The following is a 25478-nucleotide window of genomic DNA, read 5'->3' as shown; positions in this document are numbered from 1 at the left end:
TGGGGAGGGGGGGGAGGGGGGTGTGTGGGAAGGGGGTGTGTGGGGAGGGGGGGGAAGGGGGTGTGTGGGGAGGGGGGGGAAGGGGGTGTGTGGGGAGGGGGGGAAGGGGGTGTGTGGGGAGGGGGGGGAAGGGGTGTGTGGGGAGGGGGGGGAAGGGGGTGTGTGGGGAGGGGGGAAGGGGGTGTGTGGGGAGGGGGGGAAGGGGGTGTGTGGGGAGGGGGGGAGGGGGGGGGAAGGGGGTGTGTGGGGAGGGGGGGAGGGGGTGTGTGGGGAGGGGGGGAGGGGGGTGTGTGGGAGGGGGGAAGGGGGTGTGTGGGAGGGGGGAAGGGGGGTGTGGGGGGGGGAAGTGGGTGTGTGGGGGGGGGAAGTGGGTGTGTGGGGGGGGAAGTGGGTGTGTGGGTGGGGGAAGTGGGTGTGTGGGGGGGGGAAGTGGTGTGTGGGGGGGGGAAGTGGGTGTGTGGGGGGGGAAGTGGGTGTGTGGGGGGGGGAAGTGGGTGTGTGTGGGGGGGGAAGTGGGTGTGTGGGGGGGGGAAGTGGGTGTGTGTGGGGGGGGAAGTGGGTGTGTGGGGGGGGGAAGTGGGTGTGTGGGGGGGGGCAGTGGGTGTGTGTGGGGGGGAAGTGGGTGTGTGGGGGGGAGTGGGTGTGTGGGGGGGGAAGTGGGTGTGTGGGGGGGAAGTGGGTGTGTGGGGGGGGAGTGGGTGTGTGGGGGGAAGTGGGTGTGTGGGGGGGAAGTGGGTGTGTGGGGGGAAGTGGGTGTGTGTGGGGGGAAGGGGGTGTGTGGGGGTGGGGGAAGGGGGGTGGGGGGAAGGGGGGGTGTGGGGGTGTGGGGGGAAGGGGGGGGTGTGGGGGGGTGGGGGAAGGGAGGTGGGGAAGGGGGGGGTGGGGGGAAGGGGGGTGGGGGAGGGAGGTGGGGAAGGGGGGAAGGGAGGTGGGTGGGGGGTGTGGGGGGGGAAGGGGATGTGGGGAGGGGGGAGGGGGTGTGTGGGGAGGGGGGGGGAAGGGGGTGTGTGGGAAGGGGGTGTGTGGGGAGGGGGGGAAGGGGGTGTGTGGGGAGGGGGGGGAAGGGGGTGTGTGGGGGAGGGGGGGGAAGGGGGTGTGTGGGGAGGGGGGGAAAGGGGGTGTGTGGGGAGGGGGGGAAGGGGGTGTGTGGGGGAGGGGGGGAAGGGGGGGTGTGTGGGGAGGGGGGGGAAGGGGGTGTGTGGGGAGGGGGGAGGGGGGAAGGGGGTGTGTGGGGAGGGGGGGAGGGGGGTGTGTGGGGAGGGGGGGGAAGGGGGGTGTGTGGGGAGGGGGGAAGGGGGTGGGGGGGAAGGGGGAAGGGGGTGTGTGGGGGGGGAAGTGGGTGTGTGGGGGGGGGAAGTGGGTGTGTGGGGGGGGGAAGTGGGTGTGTGGGGGGGGGGAAGTGGGTGTGTTGGGGGGGGGAAGTGGGTGGTGTGTGGGGGGGGGAAGTGGGTGTGTGGGGGGGAAGTGGGTGTGTGGGGGGGAAGGGGGTGTGTGGGGGGGGTGGGGGGAAGGGGGGGTGGGGGGAAGGGGGGGTGTGGGGGGGTGGGGGGAAGGGGGGGTGTGGGGGGGTGGGGGAAGGGAGGTGGGGAAGGGGGGGTGGGGGGAAGGGGGGGTGGGGGGAGGGAGGTGGGGAAGGGGGGAAGGGAGTGGGGAAGGGGGGGTGGGGGGTGGGTGGGGGGTGTGGGGGGGGAAGGGGATGTGGGGAGGGGGGAGGGGGTGTGTGGGGAGGGGGGGAAGGGGGGAAGGGGGTGTGTGGGAAGGGGGTGTGTGGGGAGGGGGGGAAGGGGGTGTGTGGGGAGGGGGGGGAAGGGGGGTGTGTGGGGAGGGGGGGGAAGGGGGTGTGTGGGGAGGGGGGGAAGGGGGGTGTGTGGGGAAGGGGGGAAGGGGGTGTGTGGGGAGGGGGGGAAGGGGGTGTGTGGGGAGGGGGGGAGGGGGTGTGTGGGGAGGGGGGAGGGGGGTGTGTGGGAGGGGGGGAAGGGGGTGTGTGGGGAGGGGGGAAGGGGGTGGGGGGGAAGGGGAAGGGGGTGTGTGGGGGGGGAAGTGGGTGTGTGTGGGGGGGGGAAGTGGGTGTAAAAGTATCCTCCGGACTCAAAGGAAAACAGTAAACAATGCATGCAGGGCGGAACTAGGCCAATATCCATTAATAATCACTATCCAAAAAAGAGCCACCAAATTTTGGAATCACCTACAAATGAGCAATCCCCAATGCTATCACTACGACGCCCTGAAATGCCAAGAGCTGACCATAAAGAAGAATACCCTCAGTCAACTAGTCCTGGGACTCAGTGAAGTAACTACTAACAATACTAACAATAACCAGCCCCAGGACAGTGACAGGGTAACACAAAGAATTCGACCCAACACAATCGTCGCTAAGCAAAAGGAAAAATATCTGACATATTGGGCAGAAACAACAAAAACCCAAAGCAAACTCAATTGCTACTTGGCCCTAAACAGACAATACAACATAGCTGATTACCTGACCATGGTAAAGGATAACAAACTGAGAAGAACCTTGACAAGGTACAGACTTAGCGAACATAGCCTAGCGATCGAAAAAGGCAGACACAGGCAGACCAGGCTGCCAAGAGAGGACAGGATATGCTCTCACTGCAGTCAGGGAGTGGTGGAGACAGAGATGCACTTCCTCACAGCTTGTGGAAAATATCAGGGCATCAGGGAGAATTTCTACCAAAAATTCTCACAAATATGCCCTGATTTCAGAAATCTGAATGACAACCAAAAACTCCCATTCCTACTGGGAGAGGAGAGAAGCTGTATAACACTGGCGGCGCACTATGTTACAGCTTGCCATGAACAGAGGGACAACCAGTAAACTAAGAAAAAAATATATATAAACAATGCGAATGTATATTTATACACTCAGGGATATACCTGTTTATACACTGTATGAATAGAACTGCGTTTATGTGCTAAACCATAAATGTATTTTGATGCTTTGGCAACATAAGATGTAACTTATCATGCCAATAAAGCGATTTAAATTGTAAAAAAAAATTGTAAAATTGGGTGTGTGGGGGGGGAAGTGGGTGTGTGGGGGGCGGAAGTGGGTGTGTGGGGGGGGGGAAGTGGGTGTGTGGGGGGGGGAAGTGGGTGTGTGGGGGGGGAGTGGGTGTGTGGGGGGGGAAGTGGGTGTGTGGGGGGGGGAAGTGGGTGTGTGGGGGGGGGAAGTGGGTGTGTGGGGGGGGGAAGTGGGTGTGTGGGGGGGGGAAGTGGGTGTGTGGGGGGGGAGGTGGGTGTGTGGGGGGGGGAAGGGAAGTGGGTGTGTGGGGGGGGGAAGTGGTGTGGGGGGGGAGTGGGTGGGGGGGGGGGAAGTGGGTGTGTGGGGGGGGGAAGTGGGTGTGTGGGGGGGGGAAGTGGGTGTGTGGGGGGGGGGAGTGGGGTGTGTGGGGGGGGGGAAGGTGGGTGTGTGGGGGGGGGAAGTGGGTGTGTGGGGGGGGGAGTGGGGTGTGGGGGGGGGGAGTGGGTGGGGGGGGGGGGGGGGGAAGTGGGTGTGTGGGGGGGGGAAGTGGGTGTGTGGGGGGGGGGAGTGGGTGTGTGGGGGGGGGGGAAGTGGGTGTGTGGGGGGGGGAAGTGGGTGTGTGGGGGGGGGGGGAAGTGGTGTGTGGGGGGGGGAAGTGGGTGTGTGGGGGGGGGGAAGTGGGTGTGTGGGGGGGGAGTGGGTGTGTGGGGGGGGAAGTGGGTGTGTGGGGGGGAAGTGGGTGTGTGGGGGGGAAGTGGGTGTGTGGGGGGGAAGTGGGTGTGTGGGGGGAAGGTGTGTGGGGGGGTGGGGGGAAGGGGGGGTGTGGGGGGGTGGGGGGAGGGGGGTGGGGGAGGGGGGTGGGGGGGGGGGGGGGAAGGGGGGGGGGGGGGGGGGGGGGGGGGGGGGGGGGGGGGGGGGGGGGGGGAGGGGGGGGGGGGGGGGGGGGGAAGGGGGGGTGGGGGGAGGGAGGTGGGGAAGGGGGAAGGGAGGTGGGGAAGGGGGGTGGGGGTGGGTGGGGGGGTGTGGGGGGGAAGGGCGATGTGGGAGGGGGAAGGGGGGGGTGAAGGGGGTGAGTGGGAGTGGGAGGGGGGGGAAGGTGAGGAAGGGGGGGTGTGGGAGGGGGAAGGGGGTGTTTGGGAGGGGGGAAGGGGGGGTGTTTGGGAGGGGGGAAGGGGGAGGGTGTTTGTGGGAGGGGGGGAAGGGGGGGTGTGTGGGGGGGAAGGAGGTGTGTGGGGGGGAAAGGAGCGGGGGGAGCCAGCAGACCCTCTCCCCTCTTGCCAGTGTTGGTCCCTGTCTGGGCCGGAAGCCTGGGACTGGAGTTGTGCTGCCGGCCGTTGGAGAAGCCTAGGCCTCGGGCCCCTGCACTGACATTGCCCAGCCTACCTTTTAATACCTTGAAACATGAAACTTAAAGTACTTATAAAACATTTTTGGTAAATCTTTCTATAACATACACTTTACAACCTCACCAATCTTTTTATTAAAAAAGGGGATCCTCACCTGTCAGTGTGTTGTATCACAAACAACAATGGCTGCCGCTTGCTGTTCAGTTGGAAAGATTAGGCCCCGCCCACACACTCGATTGTCTCTCCAGGACCCGATTGGAGCACTGAAGCCCCACCCACTCTATGTTCCTGTACTAAGATGGCCACGCATGCACTCTGTTACACACTGAATCAAAATGGCGTCACACTGAAACTTTTTGCCCTCCTTGACAAAGATGGCTGCCGTTCACCTGGGGCTGTCAGCAGAAGAAATCCCCTCAGCTGCAAACACGGGACATTCAGATAATTATTCAGGGCTTGCGACCTACCCCAGTTGCTTATGAAGGCTCCCCACCTACCGACCCCGGGAATGGAGCGGAGGCAGCAGACCCTCTCCCCTCTGCCAGTGTTGGTCCCTGTCTAGGCCGGGAGCCTGGGACTGGAGTTGCACTGCTGGCGGTTGGAGAAGCCTAGGCCCCGGGCCCCCGCACTGACATGGCCCCGAGAAATAAATCACATACTGGACTCATTTATTACACGCAAATTATATAATGAGCTAGTTGGGCTCCTAAGTACCAAATTTGTGCTGGATAAAATCCCCTCCACACACACAGAAAGTGGGAAAAATAAATCAATAGTTAGTAGTTAGGAATCAAGATGGCTGACACTCACCTCGGTTCAGAATGATAAGGCCCGTCCACACACGCCCCGATTGGTCAACCGTCAGGTCACTGAAGTGTAGGATTGGTCAATGGTCCTGTCACTCGACTGTAGGATGGCCCGCCCGCACACACAATGAACCCGCCCCCACTCGATGCAAATGAGCGGATAATGAGCGGAATTTTGAACGTTTTTTGGATACCGTTGGCACAATTTTTGTCCGACCAAAAAGTAAATACACCTACAAGAGTCCCCTAATGAGGAGCTTTCTTTTGATATAACATGTGTAGGTACGCTCTATAACTTTTGATTGTATAGCCGGACAGAGAGACAGACAGAGAGACATATCCTTTTATATATATAGACTAGCTGGAGTGCCCGGCGGTGCCGAGGCTTTTTCGAGGGCATGTTGTTGTTGGAAGAGAGAGAGCGACTGGGGGGGGAAGAGAGAGCGCAACTGGGGGGGAGGGGAGAGAGCGACTGGTGGGAAGAGAGAGAGCGACTGGGGGGAAGAGAGAGAGCGACTGGGGGGGGGAAAGAGAGAGAGCGACTGGGGGGGGAAGAGAGAGAGCGACTGGGGGGGGAAGAGAGAGAGCAACTGGGGGGGGAAGAGAGAGAGCGACTGGGGGGGAAGAGAGAGAGCGACTGGGGGGGGAAGAGAGAGCGCGACTGGGGGGGAAAGAGAGCGCGCGACTGGGGGGGGAGAGAGAGAGCGACTGGGGGGGAAGAGAGAGAGCGACTGGGGGGGGCGGAAAGAGAGAGAGCGACTGGGGGGGAAGAGAGAGATCGACTGGGGGGGAGAAGAGAGAGAGCGACGGGGGAAGAGAGCGCGCGACTGGGGGGAGGGGGGGAGGAGGGGGGAAGGATAAGAGGGGGTGAGGGGGGAGGGGGGAGGAGGAGAGGGGGAGTCCCCGAGCCCCGCCCCCACTCGATGCAAATGAGCGGATAATGAGCAGAATTTTGAACGTTTTTTGGATACCGTTGGCACAATTTTTGTCCGACCAAAAAGTAAATACACCTACAAGAGTCCCCTAATGATGAGCTTTCTTTTGATATAACATATGTGTAGGTACGCTCTATAACTTTTGATTGTATAGCCGGACAGAGAGACAGACAGAGAGACAGACAGAGAGACATATCCTTTTATATATATATATATAGATACAGATAGACACATGCACTTTTCTCCTTCAAATTTGAGTTCCAACGGTATTCTACATTTGTTGGAAAAGGGCACCACCTAATGACTGCAAAATGATAGATCAGTCTGTATTTAGAAATCCATATCTTTTTCTTTGTGAAATTAGTAAATATTCTGTGAATAAAGGCTTCATAAGATGATCATTGTAAAGGAAAGGACATAGCAGTGGAGATTGTACAGACTACATCAGAAGTACTGAGCTCAATGGTGTGAGTTTTCTTTTCTTGTTCAATTCTTCTTTATAATTCAAATATTAGAAAAATGGAGTAATGTTATTGTTTTTACATAGTGATAATAAACAAATTATTAGTGACCTGGCCATAGTGAAGTTTTGAAACAGATAATTATGTATGTTGATGTGTTAGCTGGAAAAATTGAGAGTTGTGCATAAAAGCCCATTTTTGTTTTATATATATATGGTTCACCCTACAACTGATTCCATTAAAAATAACCAAGCAAGGAATTTGAACTACGCCTTGAAAATAGTTTGCTTTGTGTAAGGCTACAATTAGAAACTTCTTCAAGAGCAAAGTCCATTGAACAAAAGATCTGATTCTATGTAATGAATGAGAAAGAAAACATAAGCAGGTTACTTAACATAGAGAATACGAGTATATTAACAAACTTTGTGAGACCAGAAAAATGATCTCTTCTCCCTCAAAATTAGTAAGGCATGTGGGTCAACTCCTTTAAAAAAAAGCTGCATAAATATCTAGTAAAGAATAAGATTGAAAGTTCTAATGATAAGAATATATAAGAAATGATCAGCAATCGTATAGTGCTGAGGCCATGATGAGTCATCTGTGGAATGTAACTGGTCCTTGTTGAACAGTATGTTCTCTAAAAATAACAACAGAAAATGCTGGAAAAACTCAGCAAGTCAGGCAACATCCGTGGAGAGAAATTTGAGTTGACGTTTCGGGTCGAACCCTTCTTCAAAACTGGAAAGAAAATAGATTGAAGGCAGGGCTGCGATCGGACAAAAGAAGTGAAAGAAACAAAAGAGCTAGACGAGATGGTAATAGGCTGAGATTAGGTGTAAAGTGTACTGGCAGGGCAAGAGATAGCTGCCAGGTGTGAGAGAGAAACAAAAGGAAAGGGGGGGCGGGGGGAAAGGAGTGGAAAAATTACAAGAAAAAATGTGTAATAGGGGCCGAGGTTATGATCTGAAATTGTTGAACTCGATATTGAGTCCGGAAGGCTGCAGAGTGCCTAAACGGAAGATGAGGTGCTGTTCCTCGAGTTTACGTTGAGCTTCCGTGGAACAATACAAGAGGCCAAGGACGGTGAGGTCCGAGTGGGAATGGAGCGGTGAATTAAAATGACAGGCGACCGGAAGCTCGGGGTCACCCTTACGGACTGAACGGAGGTGTTCCGCACAGCGGTCACCCAATCTGCATTTGGTCTCCCCAATGTAGAGGAGACCGCATCGTGAGCAGCGAATACAGTGTACTAGATTGCGAGAAGTACAAGTAAATCGTTGTTTCACCTGGAAGGGGTGTTTGGGGCCCTGGACAGTGGGAAGAGGGGAGGTATAGGGGCAGGTGTTACATCTCCTCCGCTTGCACGGGAAGGTGCCAGGCGAAGGGGAAGGGCTGTTTGGGGTGATAGAGGAGTGGACTAGGGTGTCTCGGAGGGAGCGGTCCCTACGGAATGCTGAAAGGGGAGGGGAGGGGAAGAAACGTTTGGTGGTGGGATCACTTTGGAGGTAGCGGAAATGCCGGAGGATGATCCGTTGAATGTGGAGGCTGGTGGGGTGAAAGGTGAGGACAAGGGGAACCCTATCGTGGTTCCAGGAGGGAGGGGCAGGGGTGAGGGCAGAAGTGCGGGAGATAGAACTGACATGGTCGAAGGCAGTGTCAACCACGGTAGAGGGGAATCCTCGGTTGCGGAAAAAGGAAGACATGTCTGAAGCACTGGTGTGGAAGGTGGCATCGTCGGAGCAGATACAGCGGAGACGGAGAAACTGGGAGAATGGAATAGAGTCCTTACAGGAAGCGGGGTGGGAGGAAGTGTAGTCCAGGTAGCTGTGGGAGTCAGTGGGCTTGTAGTGAATATTGGTCGATAACCTATCCCCAGAGATGGAGACGGAGAAGTCGAGGAAGGGAAGGGAAGAGTCAGAGATGGACCATGTGAAGGTGAGGGAAGGGTGGAAATTGGAGGCAAAGTGAATGAAATTGTCAAGTTCGGGGCAAGAGCAGGAAACGGCACCAATACAGTCATCAATGTATTGGAAAAAGAGGTGAGGAATGGGACCCGAGTAGGACTGGAACAAAGATTGTTCCACATAGCCCACGAAAAGGCAGGCATAGCTAGGACCCATGCGGGTACCCATGGCAACAGCTTTGATTTGGAGGAAATGAGTGGAGTTAAAGGAGAAGTTGTTCAATGTGAGAACAAGTTCAGCCAGGCGGAGGAGGGTGGTGGTGGATGGGGACCGGTCGGGCCTCTGTTCAAGGAAGAAGCGGAGTGCCCTCAGGCCATCCGGGTGGGGGATGGAGGTGTAGAGTGATTGTACGTCCATGGTGAAAAGGAAGCGGTTGGGGCCAGGAAACTGGAAACTGTTAAAGTGGCGGAGGGCGTCCGAAGAGTCGCGGATGTAGGTGGGAAGAGACTGGACAAGGGGAGAAAAGATAGAGTCAAGATAGGAAGAGATAAGTTCCATGGGGCAAGAACAGGCTGAAACGATGGGTCTACCAGGGCAGTCCTGTTTGTGGATCTTGGGAAGGAGGTAGAAGCAGGCTGTGCGGGGTTGGGGAACTATGAGGTTGGTGGCAGTGGGGGGGAAGATCTCCAGAGGAGATGAGGTCAGTGACAGTCTTGGAAACGGTGGTTTGATGTTCGGTAGTGGGGTCATGGTCCAGGTGGAGGTAGGAGGAGGTGTCGGAGAGTTGGCGTTCAGCTTCCGCTAGGTAGAGGTCAGTACGCCAAACAACAACAGCACCACCCTTGTCAGCAGGTTTAATGACAATGTCAGGGTTGGATCTAAGAGAATGGAGTGCTGCAAGTTCAGAGGGAGGTAGGTTGGAGTGAGTGAGGGGAGCAGAGAAATGGAGACGGCCGATGTCACGGCGGCAGTTAGCGATGAAAAGAGGGTAAGAGGCCAGGGGGAGGGGTCCAGGTAGAACAGGAATTCTGCAAGTGGGAGAAAGGGTCAGTTGTGCGGGGGGAAGACTCCTGGCCAGAGAAGTGGGCACGGAGACGAAGGCGGCGGAAAAAGAGCTCAACATCGTGCCGAGCTCGAAATTCATTGAGGTGGGGGCGTAAGGGGATGAAGCTCAGGCCTTTGCTGAGGACTGATCGTTCAGGGCCAGAGAGTGGAAGGTCAGAGTGGATAGTGAAAACGCGGCAGGGGGTGAGATTGGGAGAAGGGGGCTCAGAGGTAAGTGAAGGGGAAGAAGGTTCCGGAGGGGCGGTGGTGTCCAAGAGTTGATGAAGCTTGCGATCCTTGACATTAGAAAGGAAGATAAAAAGTTTTTTGTTGAAGCGTCGGACGAGTCGAAGGATGAAATGGAACTGTGGACCCGGACAGCTTTGAGATAGAGTGCGCCGGTGTTGCTGAAGAGAGAAGTCGAGAGTGTTCATGTGGCGCCGCATGGCGTTGAGCATGGATCTCAGGATGCGGTGAGAGCAGTAGTTCGAGGAACGATGAATATCTTGGAGATATTTGTAATCCTGGGTGGATCCGAAGCACGAAGGGTGGAAGTTTAGTTGGAATCCACGTGGAATAAGTCGGAACCACAGACAGTTGCTGAGGAAAATGATATGGCTGTGAAACCGAGTCTTGGCAGATACCTGATCAAACACGAGAAGGGAAACTGAAAGTAATGAAGATGAACAAGGTTGAAGAGCCAAACGGAGATCCCGTCGAAGAGAAGAGCAGAACTTCTTCAAGGTAGGCATTCCTAGAAGAGGTGTGGCAGTGAACCAAACACTAGTTCTCTAACGTTGGATGAATCCCTTAGAAAGGGCTCGATTACTTTTGTGATTTGGGTGTAAATTACACAGAGCTTCTTCATATTGGAGTCTTTACCTGTGACTGAGTGCCTTCCTCGGGAGATCAAAGTGATGATATGGGGCCAATATACATGGCCTGTAGAGAGTTGTGGCTTGATGGGTTAAATCATTCATTTATTAGAAACAAAATAACGGGTGGTAAAATTTAAGGTGTACATTAAGTATTTGGATCGCTGAATTTTAATACAGAATTTTGATTGGTAATACAGGTATAATCTAAAAGCTGTACATGAAGTTTTAGCATGCCCTCTTTTAGGTGAGGGGGGATAAAGCTCCCTTGTCTCTGCCACTTATAAACTTTCTAGCCCAGTATTCACAAAATCACTTGCTACAGACTCACACCAAAAAAATGGTGTATTGATTTTTGAAATAATCTTGTTCAGATCAAGTCTCCCTTAAAATATTGTAACCTCTGGCATCTTCAAGCTTATCTAGGATGTAGGGTGGAAAGGACTTTCAAGATAATAGGATTCTCTGGAGACCAATTCAGAATGATCTCTACATTTTAAAAGAGCTTTTACTGACACCCTTTAACTCCTCGGAGAACAAATTGATTAGATCCTCTCAGCTTTAGCAATACTTATATCTAGATACTGTACTCACAGAAATCACAGAAACCCCACAGTGCAGATAGAGGCCATTTCGGCCCATCGAGCCTGCACCGACACATATCCCACCCGATCCCCGTAACCCCTACACCAACACATATCCCACCCTATCCCCGTAACCCCACGTATTTAATCCCCCTAACACTAAGGGTCAATTTATCATAGCCAATCATCCTAACCTGCACATCTTTGGACTGTGGGAGGAAACCGGAGCACCCGGAGGAAACCCACGCAAACACGGGGAGAATGTGCAAACTCCACACAGTCAGTCACCCGAGGCCGGATTCGAACCCAGGTCCCTGGCGCTGTGAGGCAACAGTGCTAACCACTATGCCACCGTGCTTGCGATCCTTGACATTAGAAAGGGAGATAAAAAGTTTTTTGTTGAAGCGTCGGATGAGTCGAAGGATGAAATGGAACTGTGGACCCGGACAGCTTTGAGATAGAGTGCGCCGGTGTTGCTGAAGAGAGAAGTCGAGAGTGTTCATGTGGCGCCGCATGGCGTTGAGCATGGATCTCAGGATGCGGTGAGAGCAGTAGTTCGAGGAACGATGAATATCTTGGAGATATTTGTAATCCTGGGTGGATCCGAAGCACGAAGGGTGGAAGTTTAGTTGGAATCCACGTGGAATAAGTCGGAACCACAGACAGTTGCTGAGGAAAATGATGTGGCTGTGAAACCGAGTCTTGGCAGATACCTGATCAAACACGAGAAGGGAAACTGAAAGTAATGAAGATGAACAAGGTTGAAGAGCCAAACGGATATCCCGTCGAAGAGAAGAGCAGAACTTCTTCAAGGTAGGCATTCCTAGAAGAGGTGTGGCAGTGAACCAAACACTAGTTCTCTAACGTTGGATTAATCCCTTAGAAAGGGCTCGATTACTTTTGTGATTTGGGTGTAAATTACACAGAGCTTCTTCATATTGGAGTCTTTACCTGTGACTGAGTGCCTTCCTCGGGAGATCAAAGTGATGATATGGGGCCAATATACTCTGAAATATCTTTGTATCATTTCCACATAATACTAGAAGGGTTTCCTTTCATTTTCAGAGGTTATCACCCTCAAAATAATTTTGAACATCCTAAATAGTCAACAGGGAAAAGTCATAAATTTTTTCTACTACAAACCCACCGATTCCCATTGCTACCTTGAGTATACTTTCTCCCACACGCTTCCCGTAAGGACTCTATTCCATTCTCCCAGTTTCTCCATCTCCGTCACAGCTGTTCAGACAATGCCACCTTCTACAACAGTGCTTCCGAAATGTCTTCCTTTTTCCTCAGCCGAGGATTCCCCTCCACTGTGGTTGACAGGGCCCTTGACTGTGTCTGTCCCAATTTTCCACCTTTCTGCCCTCACCCCTTCCCCTCCCTCCAAGAACCATGATAGGGTCCCCCTTGTCCTCATCTTCCACGCCACCAGCCTCCACATTCAACGAATCATCTTCCGCCATATCCAGTGCGATGCAACCACCAAACACACCCATTTCTCCCCTCCCCTTTCAGCATTCCAATAGGACCGTTCCCTCCGCAACACCCTGCTCCACTCTTCAATCACCTTCAACACCCACTCCCCTGGCACCTATCCATGCAAGCACAGGAGATGCAACACCTACCCTTTCACCTCCTCACTTCCTATTGTCCAGAGCCCCAAACACTCCTTCCAGGTGAAACACCAATTTACTTGTACTTCTTCCAACTTAGTATATACTACATCCGCTGCTCACAATGTGGTCTTCTCTACTTTGGGGTGACCAAATGCAGATTGGGTGATCTCTGCTGAACACTTCTTTTCATTCTGGAAATGTGACTCTGAGCTTCCAGTCGCTTGCCACTTTAATTCTCCATTGCACTCCCACTATCCTTGGCTTCCTACACTGTTCCAATAAAGCTCAACGCAAGCTTGAGGAACAGCAGCTCAGCTTTCAATTAGGCACTTTAAAGCCTTCCGGCCTTAACATTGAGTTTAACAACATTAGATCGTAACCCCATTCCCATTTGCACCAGAGCCACTGGGAGTGGAGGAGGTGCAGGCTGGTACTTGGGGTGGCTATCCCCATTGACACACGGCCGGCGGGGTAGTCCGCACCCCTGGGGTCTATCTGCATTTTTCTGCCTTCTCCTCTTTGCCAGATTTTCCATGCTTCCCTCCCCCTCTGTTATTCTGCTGTAACTATTTACACCTCTGCTGAACCCATCTTTTGTTTCTTTACTTGGCCCATTACCACACCCTTGTGCCTTGCACCATCATCCCTTTTGTCATTTAATCACTCCTGCCCCCCACCCTATCACAGACCTTCCCTTTTGTTCTTCCCCCTCCCCCTTTTTGCTGGCTCTGTACTTGCATAAAAACTCCTAATCTCGAACATCTTCCAGTTCTGATGTAAGATCATTGAGGCCGGAATTTTAAGTTTTCAACTCGCCCGGAACGGAGGGGAGAGGTGGGGGTGGAGGGGCGGTAGAGCATGGAAAACCCAGAAGTATGGGCTTCCCTGCTTGCTGTGGAGTTTTAATTCCAAAGCGTGCGTGATGTCACGGACAGGTTTCCCCTCCGGAAGCCACCCTGATTGACAGGCTGGCTTCCAGTCGGACAGGGAACGCTGGACAGAAGGCCACAACCACAATTAGGTGCGAGCCCAGACTCCTGGGGCAATCTCCTCGGGTTTCCACAGTTAAACCTGCACAAAATCAGAGGCGTCTGTTAAACCCGGAAGTGGGCGGGTTGGAGTAGGGGTTCACATTTTTAATATTTTAACCTCTCATCCAACCCCAACCCACCCGTTCTTTGGGGTTAAAATTCTCCCCGTTGACTCTGTTTCTCTCTCCACAGATGCTGCCTGGCCTGCTGAGTGTTTTCCAGCATTTTCTGTTTTTATCTCATATGGATTTTGTTCCTTTTAAGATTTTTTTGGGGTCAGATATGCTTTCTGCATCAGGTGACCTGTAAATTCTATTGTTACAAAACTCCAGCTATTGGCTACTTTGATTGTTATTTCACCAGTGAGAAGGATTTAATGATACATGTTTGTACTTTGATCTGCACCAATTCCCACTGTCACTGTTATTCTCTATACTTCCTGTAAAAGATCAAAAATAATTCCACACAGAGTTGAATTAGCATCAGAGACCACAATCTTACCAAGATTTTCTTTTAAAATACAAGAGAGGGAAAAATACAAGAGAGGGAAAAAGAGTATCTTATTGAAATAGAACAACCAAAAGTGCAATAAATTGCCATTTAATATAGAGAAAAAGATTTATTTTTAATAATCTGTACAAACAGTCATGCTTTTTTCAAATGAACACCTCTTTTGGTATTTGGTGAGAGCAACTGAATTCATTCAATATAATGGCAAAAACTGAACCACCAGACAGAATTCCCCAGCAGCTATTTTATGTGGACATTTCAAATATAGATAGTACGGTTGTGTCCATTAAACACAAATAATTAATTTTAAAAATGCCTAAGATTTAAATAAGTTTATTTTTGTCAACTTAGCTAATCTTCAAGAGATACATAATTATTTCTCTTGATTACAGGTTCTGGAATGTTTCAATAATAAGTCAAAAACTTTACAGGGGAAGATTCGATACCGTAGTGCCTCCTGTTAGCGCCAGCAGACTGACCGCCCGATCTGCGAAATTGATTGTCGCCACCTATCTTAGCGCCTGGAGTAAACACCGACAGGGAGAGCTGGCGTGAAGCATCAGGAAGCTGCCTCCAGGGATGTTATTTAAAGGGATCATCAGTAATGACTCGCAGCTGTCAGTTTAGTGGAGTTTCAGTGGTTTTTTGTCAGTTTCACACTATCTAACAGTTTCATTCAGTAATTTCAAGGTTATTTTGTATCAGGAGTGCTGTTGCAACTAAAAAGTAGCTATATTTATTCTTTAAAAAATCAAACTGCTACACTTGGTAACATTAATGGGGGGCTGTACTAGTGCCATCTCGCCCTTCAGGATCTATGGCGGAAGGAGCTGAGGCAGCGAGAAAGACTGGAACATGTGCGCAGAGAGATGAGGAAGGTCATCAGGGCTCTCACCAGGAGGCCTTACCCTCCGATGGTATTCCGAAAGCACTTCTCCTACCTTCAATGAAGTGAGGAGCAGTGTATTAGACGGCCCCGCTTCACCAAGGAGGTGGTCACAGAACTCTGCCACCTCCTGCAAACAGATGTCAAGCCTCACACCAGGATGACTTAAAGCCAACATCCCCTTTGCTCACCACATCCCCATCATTCCATCCCTCTCGCAGGCCATTTCACACCGCAAAGCTGAAATGACAGACACCACAAAAGAATGGTAAGGGAATTAACACATTTATCAAAAATCAGTGAACACATATTTACAACAAAACTATTAACTATTCACCCTTGTGCAATTCCTTAGTGCCTCTCGTTACTGTGCCTTTGCCTACTCTAGCGCTCTATGAAGTGTTGGCCCAGTGGCTGCAGCAGGGTTGGTGGAAGGCTGCCGAGTGTCCATGTGGGAGACTTCAGATGGCATTGCAGGACGCCCTTAACCAGCTCTGGGCCTGGCTATAGACTGCACCACCTCAGCATGGGCAGCAGCAGTCTGGGATGGCTGGGTGACAGGCAGTGACAAAGACAATGGTGAAGTGGCAGTGGTGAGAGCAGGAATGCTGTCATCCTGAGAGGACAACAGGTTCCTGCTCCACTGACCCACTGCCACCACTCCCCCGCCCCCCCCCCAACCCCCGCTGGGGCAGCACCTCAGCATCCCTAGCAATCTGTTGGAGCACAGATTCTTGGCCTGCTGCAATACTGTGAAAGCCCTGCTCGACGGTGGTAGGCCCAGTCACGATGCCAACAGTCAGAACTTGCTTGGCATCAAGCTGAGATTGCATGAGAGGAGTCTGAGATTGGACGCCACCAAGCATAGACTACATTATAGCACTAAGATGTTGCGTCGCTTCTGCCTGTGCTGCAACAGAAGCTGCCACATTGCCCATCACACGTGACATCAGGTGTGACTTGCCACGGTCTCTGGAAGTCTACCATCCTTTGCAGACTGGAAATGATGGGCTCCATGGTGTGCGCAGAGCCATGTGCAATGTTGGAGACAGACTCCTCCATGCTCCTCATTGCCGAGAGGCTCTGGGGCACCCTTGCCATTGCACCTATAATCTCCATGTGCATGCCCATCACCCTTCTTCTAAACACCTCCCCATCGAGGTCCTCATCGGAGTCCTGTGCAGGCAAACTCATCCTCCGAGGAGCTGACCCTCGAGCTACCCTTTCCCCCTGGCCTTGCTGCAACCCACTCATCCCTGGTGCCTCACCCTGTGCAGATCCCGCTACTATACTAGCCTCTAAAGAATGCGTAGCGCCAGTATCTGAGCTGGTGCCTGCGAGTGAGATATGCAGTGTGTTCTTCCTCCTCCTCTTCTCCAGCCTCTCTCTCTACAGTGCCCTCAGGGACAGGCTGTTCAAGTGCTTGCTCATTATCTGAAAGCATAAAGGCACAAGATGGGGGTTAAGGTGAGGGAAGGGGGGCAGGAAGTGAGAAATGCATGTATACAGCATGATTAGCTGGAAGGTGCGAAACGCTTGTGGGGTGAGGGGGAAATGGGATGCGAGAAGGAGTAGGGATGAGCATACTGTTCTTGTCCCTAAGGGGGTCAATGTTGTTGGTGGCCCCAGTGCCCAATAATCTGCAGCACTCTATTCTCCAGCGCAGACAGTGGTTGGGGGTCGGCTTGTCACCCGACTGTGCACTCCTGCTCCCTCCAGTTGTGAGCCACCTTGGCCTGCAAGCAAAAGTGAGTGTGGAGCAATGTGTTTGGGTGATGTGCCTGCCATAGTTGAATAGGTGTCATTGTGTGCAAGGTGTGAGATGTGGGTGTGTGTGTTGGTAGGTAGAGATTGTTGGTGGATGAGTGCTGCGGGCGTGGTGCTTTGGGCAGTGTGTGCAGACTGTGGTTCAGATGGTGGTATGTAGCATTTGTTGAAGCATTCACTCACCCTGACCACCCGAGTGAGGTCACTAAATTTATTTCTGCACTGTGTGAGGGTCCTGGGGACCACAGTGGTGCCTGAGACGCGCTGCGCTACCTCCCTCCACATGGTGCGGAAGACTTGCAGTGAGGGCCTCCTGCCACCTGCCGGGTAGAGCACCGCCCTCAGTCTCTCCACAGTGAACACCAATGCCTCCAATGCTTGATCGCAGAATCTGCAGGCTCTCTCTCTGTGGCGTGGATCTTCCATGAGTATAGCTGCTTCAGTCCTCTGGCACCTTCTCCTTGTCTTGCTGTTGCTTGGTGAAGCTGCTGCACAGCCAGCAATGCTGAGAATGAGGTTCTGCAGCATCAATGAACCTCCCCTTTAGTACTGAAAAAAGCCTGTGGTAATCATGACTTGCAATTAGACTGCACCTGATATTGATCCACCCTTGAGTGTAACGCCAATGAGCTTGGGCTTTAAGACTTGAATTAGGACACCAATCATTTTTTTCCCCGCAGTGAGCACGAATTTTGTGTGCAGTCTAAAGCATTAGCGCCTGGTGCTAATTCTCCAACTTTTCTAATAATACAGCCCATTCCTGGGCTATAATGAATTTCTAGCCCTACATTTTCAGCTGGTTAGTGGATGTAGATGAAAGATTAACTTGGATTAGTGCACAATACTGAATAAACTTTTAACAAGGAAGCAATATTGTGAACCTAAGTGGCACAGTGCATTGGTGTGCCAATGTGCTGCAGTAAAGACAGGCAGAATACAACTTTGTATTCAAAATTACCCCATGTTGAGTGACTTAGAGGCGAGAGTGCTCCCACTGAGCCAAGGCTGACACCTGACATTAGAACAGACGACTCATGTCTTTCAACCATGTTGTAAGCATAAAGATGACATTGGCAGAATTTCTTTTTTGTTCAGAAAAAATCCTCTCTACTTGGCAAACCATGTGATCCATGGTTTGGTGATTAATATTGTGTGGTAAGAATCCCTTTGACTTGCTGCTGGTTTCTTCTCTTCACAGTCACTTTGGTGCTCACTTACATAAAGAATTACATCTCAGAGTGCTTTAAAATTGAGGATAAAAAACAGAAAAATAAGGGGAGAGAGAATATGGAGAAAGAAAATGGGGATTTGGGGTGTGGCATCAAAGGCATGGTCAATGAGAGGAGTTTTGAGGAAGTTTTATGAAGGTAGGGAGTGAGTGATGTAATCCCACATGGTGAGATTTAGGGAGGGAGTTCCAGAGGGAAATAGCAAAACTGCTGAAAGACCACCCACAAATGGTGGAGCAGAGGACAAGGAGTAGCTCAATGTTGGAGGAGTGGAAAAAATGCCAGGCATGTGAGGCATGAGGAAATTGCTACAGTTGGGTATGGTGAGATCATAGTTAGATTTCAAAGTAAGGATGAGAATTGTGATATCAAGTCACTGGGGCACAGGGAGCCAGTGGAGCTTGGAAAAGGCAGGATCATGGCAATGTGAGACTGTGTGTGGGAGAGGACACAGATTTTAGCATTCTGAATGAGTTGAACCTCGAGGTGATAAAGGCACAAGTTAAGGTTTAGATGGTATTGGGGATGAGGTAAGGACAGAAGCAGACAATATTGCAGAGGGGTCAGAAAGCAGATATAATGATATAACTAGTCTAGGGAGGGAAGCTGCGAGTTGAGCAGTATACTGAGCTTCCACAACTCCACACTTAGCTTGAAGTGGCAGATGAGTTTAAGGAAGTCAAGACCAGAGGCACTAGTCGGAGTGAGAGAGATTTGCTTCAGTTTTGCAACATTAAACTACACTACCCACACATCAATCATTTTACAGGTTGGGATGTAAAGGAAGGTTGGCTCATGAAGGGTTCAGCACTGTTGCTGAGCAGCTGTCATTCGGGGATTCTTTCAAGAGGCTCAGAGATTCTGAGCAAAGTACAATCAATCAAAGGCCTCTCCTGACATGCCAGAAATGTAAATCTTTCAGTAGACTCCGGTCTTCTGGCGTTGTTCCTCCATTTCATTTGATCCTACAGGCAATGAGACACAAAATCTGCATATTCTGAATGAATCTGTACCCTAGGTCTCAAATAGCCTCAACAATATAGGTAAGGCCATTAAGATATGTCTAGCTTGAGGTCTAAGATGTAATGAATGCCACAATCTGTAGCACATGTAGCAGCCTCAGTGAGTGAGGCCATAAACACAATGTGCATATCATATACATACTTCTTGAGTGACAAACCACAGGAAGCTATGATGGCATTTTCCAAAGTTTAGGAGTTATACTGCAGGAAGGATGGTAGGATTTCATAATTCTGAATAGCACATGTAAGTATGTTTACCTTTCTTGGGATTACCTAACATCTACTCAGGTCTGCAGGCTGGGTGCCAAAGGAGAACTAATTGCATTCAAGAACAAACAGTACCAATCAGTATAAAGGGCAATTATTGAGTCCTTAAATGGCATTAAGCAGCAGGCATGAAATTTAAGCCTGAACATTAATGTTAAGTTCTTTGTTCACCAGGGCAGAAAGTTTAGAAAATCGCTCAAATTACCAGTTGAGTCCATTAGCACTGTTTTCTTGGTTTTCTACTCTATCTTAGCCATGTTGACTAACCTTGGCTGTCTTTATATGAGAAGCGCCATGAGGAAAGTTTCTATTCCAATGAGCTTACAAGAAGCTACAAGGCTGATATTCCTTTCCTTTTTACCTAAGGAACACGCGTTTCCGAAATGCAGAGAGGAAATAAAGGGTGGAGGCCCATTACATATGTCTCCACCTCCCTTGCATCACCCAGGGATTTCCTGGGGATCCTCTGTGGGGGTGCGGGGTTGGACGTGATGGTGTGTGGTTGTGCTTCTCCCAGAAAATGCAGCTATCCAAATGAGGGAGGAGCAGGTGTAACTATTCATCCCACCTCATTTTCATCCCCAACACTGGGAAGGTTTTGAGGGGTGGCCAGTAAAAATGGGCCTTAGGTCCTGTGCCTAGCCCCTGATTAGAGGATCCAAAAGAGGTAGGCAGCAAAGTCATGTAAGCCAAAAAATGATAAGTCCCTTTTTCTTTTAGGGACAGTGGGATAGACATTGGAGGCTGCTTTTTTTGGACAGTAGCAAGGCGGCCCTGATTACTGGTGCTATGGGTTCTGGTTGCTGTGCAACCTTTGGAGTTTCATTTGCTATGACCTGCCTTGGAAATATAGGCAGAATTGTTAGAATTTGCAGGATATTAAATGGTTTGGTGAGAAAGAATACAGGAAAAAGCCTTCTTCCATTTCTCTTCAACTTCGAAGTCAGCAAATGATCTAAGTTTAATTGAACCCAAAATAAACTCCTCAGATCACAGACTGAAATAAATTCTATACTACAGATAAGAAATATTTTAAACTCTAATCAGTGGGCATTAGAGCTGAAAGCAGCCAATACTAATCCTGGGAATAGATCGAGAAGTGGAAACACTTTAGAGAGCATGGGCAATGGAATTTACATTGATGGAGGCTGAATAGTCTCAAAGACACAGGCATCACTGTAATTTCCCAGTTGAATGGTTTATTTTACCAATGATATGTGGAAAATAATAATTACATCATTTAATATTAAAATCTGCTTGAAGTCTTCAAAAAGCCTGTTGTACATTTCGATGGGAAGAACCATATTTCCCTTGTTAATTTGCTACTGAAGCAAAATAATTAAATGATCAGATTTTCTATATGAAAATTGAAATCTTCCTTTTTATTATATGACTTCCTGGCCCTCTATTATCTGATCAGAAGATGGCTGTGCAGAAGTTGAAAATGTAAAGAAATGGGAGCTTTTTACACTGTTGGCATCAAACATTCCTATGTTAAGTATGATCAGATGCAAGGTTGAGACCCCCTATAACACCTGATAACTTATATCAATACTCAATGGTTCCCCGTCTACCACAGCTCGTGTTCTATACTATTCTTCACTGGGCCCCTTTGAACTTCAGTATATATTGGTTTTCATTTCACCAGAGGTACAGAATTAAAAAGGCAGTTTATGCTGTAAACTATACTGAAGCTACATAGACACAGTAGAATGATGTTTTAGACAGAAAACCATTGGTATGTCTAGCATACCCTTCCAAACCACCCAATTGCCATACCATAATTGTGGAAATAATAGTCCTGTATTCAATTCTCTGATAGGTTTTAGAGGGGGGGGGGGGGACTGGATGAAATCCTCCCATAGCTTTTTGTGCTACCATCCCACTAGTAATCTGTTCTGTAATTTTATCATCCTTTCTTAAAAAAAGATTCCTAAATGTCCAATTTTCTTTCAGCACCCTTAACTTTTAACTGTGTTTTCTAATCCTTGAATCCTTTATCCTGAAAGTAAAGTTTCCTGAATGCAAAATTTCCATACCTATGAAAATTCCTTCATCTTCCTGTCCTCTACAGAATAAGGCCATGGGTGGACAATCTTTCCTCATAACGCAACCCTCTAAGTTTAGAATTCAATCTCATAGCCCTCCTTGGACTCCCTCCAATAATTCTACATCTTTCCTGTAATAGAGACCAGTATTAAACACAATGGTCGGAATTTTTACTGTCTGACAGGCTGGCAGCGGGGGAGCCCTGGAGCCCATGGGGAACCCGGACGTTTCAGCAGTGCGTGTCAGTGGCTTTTTCACAAAGCCACTGCATTAGCACCTGACTTCCGGGTTTCCCAACCAATTAACGCGAGCGGGTGCGATGATGTCATGCATGAGTCAATTTCAGCTGAACTATTTAGAGGGTGCCTGCGAAGATAAAAGTTTAAGAATTGTCCAGGTGGGGGAACAGAGGAAGACACTATTAATAGAGTCCCAATGTGACAATGATGAACCTCGCTTAAATGATGCTTCTCTAGAGCTGATGCTGCGTTCTGTAAGGGCCCACAGGGAGATTCTCTTCCCAAGTTGACTCCAGCACATCACTCCTCATACATACTTAACCTTGCAGGTCCACCCATTCCTATCTGTCCAGGCACCTAAAGCGCATCTTCAGCATTCCGATTGCTTGCTCGATGACAGTTCTCGTGGTCATGTGGCTTTGTTGTATCTCTCCTGGGCCTCATTGTTTGGGCTCCTAACAGGTCATCCGCCACGTCTTCAGGTGGTTGCCCTTGTCTTGAAGGAGCCAGCTGCTAACTTTGCTTCGAGGTCTGAAGAGCTTTGGGAGGGTGGACTGGCACAGGATGAAAGCATCGTGGCAGCTGCCTGGGAATGTTGCACACACCTGCATGATGATCTTTTTCTGGTTGCATACGAGTTGACCATTGATGGAGTAGAAGCGGTTGATGAAGCTTCCAGGGTGTGCAATCGATGACTTCCTGGATCTATGGGAAGTCAGCCATGGCCATAAAGCCAAGCAACCGCTCATTTGGACTGCCCTCATCGGTTGCAAAGTATATGAAATTGCCGGCCCTGACAAACATGGCATTGGTCACCTGAATGATGCATCTGTGGGCACCAGATTGCGAGATTCTGCAGATATTTCCTGCAGATCCTTGGAAGGAGCCAAAGGCAAAGAAATTGAGGGTGGTGGTGACTTTGACAGCCACTGGCAAAGCGTGTTCACCAGGTCCACTTGGCAGGAGGTCTTTTTCCAGGAGGCTGCAAATGTCTGCGACCACCTGACGTGATACCGAGGCACTGGTGTTCCGACATGTTGAGGAAGCTGATCGTTTGCCTATATACCGTGTTGGGGGTATTGCCTCCTGCGAGCTACACCCCTGTGCTAATCCCCTCTCTCTTGTGGAGCGGCAGGTCTGAGAGAAGGCTGCTGCTGCTCATCTTGGTCCTTATCTGCATAAGTGGCACTCATGCTGAACTGATGCTTGACAGATGGAAAGTGTAGATCAGGCTCAAATATCCAAGGTACCAGAAATGACCTCCAAAGTCATGGAAATCACCTGTAAAGTAGTGAAAGCACACTCTCACAACAAGTCCTGTGAGCAAAAGCCTTTCACTTAGGCAAGGAAGCAGGTGTGAGGTCTGAGTACTTATACAATTGTTTGCCCATCATTTGGTCAGCCCCCTTCAATTCACACTGTCATCTCGCCTTGCTTTAACTGGCGAGTTCCAGGTGCACTCAGACTTAAAGCTTAAATCTGCAGTTAAAACAGCTCCCAATTACCTCTTAACATCTTGCCAACCCGCCTCTCCCATGGGGGTTTCTCGCACGCAGACGAAAGCGCTGCAGTGAAATGTGGAAGTCGGCAGCTTCCCAACCCGCTTCAGTTTCATCCCTTTTAACCAACCGCCCGCTCCCAAACGCACTCACGTTTTCGGTAAAAAATTCCCCCAATACTCCAGATGTGGCATAACCAAGGCCAGATACAACTTCAACATCATTTCCTAGCCATACCCTTAGTTATACATTCCAGCACTTTATTTAATTTCGTTACTGTTTTAAATCAGGGACATAGCCATGGGTGGGCCACCCAGTTAGCACCCAGGCCCACCATAATTTGAGCCTGTGCGATTGCCAAGTTTAAGCAAATTTATTGACGGGCTTTGTTTTTGAACCATGCATCCTGAAAGCAGGAGCTCAGGTATCAGAAAAATAAGCTATTTTAAAAATATGCAGCAGACTAGCCCGTCAAAGACAAAGTTAGTGTGATGTAATAATTAGGTGGGATTGTCCTCTCACACAACGAATATGCAAGCAGCATTTGATTAACAGGTTGTGAGGCATGTGGCGTGAATCTATTGGAAATTCCAACCGTTTCCATATTTCAACTTTATTTTAAATGTACAGTGCAAGTAATGTACAATCTAACTGGAGTGCTGTACTCAACATGGCAAAACAAATGAGTCTATTTAGTTTCTTAAAAAGACAAGCGAGATAATGAATCCACAAAACTAAATGACCATCATTATCCTCTTCTGAATCTGCAAATTAATCAGCGCCACGTGCTTCAGCAATGGAAATGATGACGTGTGAAAATGAATGTTGGACCAGTCCTGCTGCAACGACTGCTCCTTCCAAGGTTAGAAACTCCAAGCTGGTCTTCTGATTTATCTATCAATCAACTACTAACTTCACCAAAACCTCAGCATTTTCCAACTTTTGCTATCTGCAGCTCCACATCACATTGGTATACAAGAGTTCAATGGCTGCAACACAGCATATCTAAATATGCAGTAATTTTTTTTATTTGTTCCTGGGATGTGGGCGTCGTTGGCAAGGCCTGCATTTATTGCCCATCCCTAATTGCCCTAGAGAAGGTGGTAGTGAGCTGCCTTCTTGAACCGCTGCAGTCCGTGTGGTGAAGGTACTCCTATAGAGCTGTTCGGGAGTTCCAGGAATTTGACACAGCGAAGATGAAGGAACGCATTTTGCAAATTGTTTAGGCATTTTGGTGACTCTTGTTCTGAAGACACATTCAGTCAGAGTGGCTTTAGTGATTGAAAGTATATGCACCACATCTGCTCCAAACATAAGTCAAGCAAAGCACATGCAATTGCACTCTCTAAATATGACAACCATAAACAGAGTCAGTGATCAGGTCATGGAAATGTTATCAGAGTTAAACAAGGATGCAGTAAAAATTGTGAGCATATTAAAGTTATGCTCGACACTTGTTCTGTGCAAAAAAAATTCTTTACCTAGACAGAGCAGCTTTAAAAAGAAACTTTCTTTAGGTTTTTAAACTAATCAGTAAATATGACAAAAGAAATTCAGTCAATTTGAAAAGCTTCCTAAAAATGCTACAATGGTGAGCCCAAATATAGAGAACTACTTTCTAGAAGCTGTAGCCTCATTACTTCTATGCAAGATTAAACAAGAATTGCAAAAACACAACGCTTGCTATGCAATTCTTGCCGATGAATGCAAAGATCTTTCAAAATGGGATGCACAATGGAATAAAGAGCTGTGGGATTGTGGATACAGCTGACATAACCACAAATGGAATTTGAGAAAAGTCTTCCAAGTTTTGGAAGTGCTTGAACCGAATCCGGAATTGTGTGCTGGCTTCAGATTTGATGGGGGATCTGTTATGTCTGGAAATAAAGGAGTACTGTATATGTAATTTTGAATCACAAATTTTGGCGAGCAATTTATGTGCATTACCACCTTGTTCCTTCTGCAGTGAATAAAATATCGGCAAATGTTGCCACTTTTTTGAGGTCATAAACTCGTTGCATGCTTTTGACAGGTACTTGCATGTGTTCAGAAATTTCAAAACTGCATCCTGACTAACACTGGCTTGAGCTTGAACAGGCTGGAGCTCCAAGTCTGGGTGCAGTGAGCAAAGATGTCACACTTGAAGTGTTAGCAGAATTTAGAGAATGTGGTGGACAAACAACAAGTGCCTCAGCATCTCCAACAGATTCAAACAAAAAAAGTTCTTGTTTTAGCAGAAACATTTGGAAAATTGTTTGAAATGTGTGACTGCTGCTAAAAGGTTGCAAAGTGCAACTCTATCAAGTAGGTTATGTGACTTAAGAAGCAACAGTGAATGGCTTCAGTCGTCTGCTGAAGTTAACTGATGAACTGCTGGAGAAGTACAAAATTCAAAACTGGAACGAAGCATCATGTTGGA

The 25478-nt window shown here is 49.5% G+C and overlaps 1 protein-coding gene across 7 annotated transcripts in view; it reads right to left on the bottom strand.

Annotated features, from left to right (window-relative positions):
* The window catches only part of LOC147113236 (polycomb group RING finger protein 6-like), a 210386-nt gene that overhangs the window by 9107 nt on the left and 175801 nt on the right, over nucleotides 1-25478 (bottom strand). The gene's annotated exons all lie outside the window — the stretch shown is intronic.

This window comes from Somniosus microcephalus, chromosome 8 (assembly GCF_052327205.1).
Source record: "Somniosus microcephalus isolate GS21.2 chromosome 8, FLI_Smic_1.0, whole genome shotgun sequence".
NCBI lineage: Eukaryota > Metazoa > Chordata > Chondrichthyes > Squaliformes > Somniosidae > Somniosus > Somniosus microcephalus.
The sequence above is the reverse complement of the archived record's forward strand: the minus strand, read 5'-3'. Positions and strand labels throughout refer to the sequence as shown.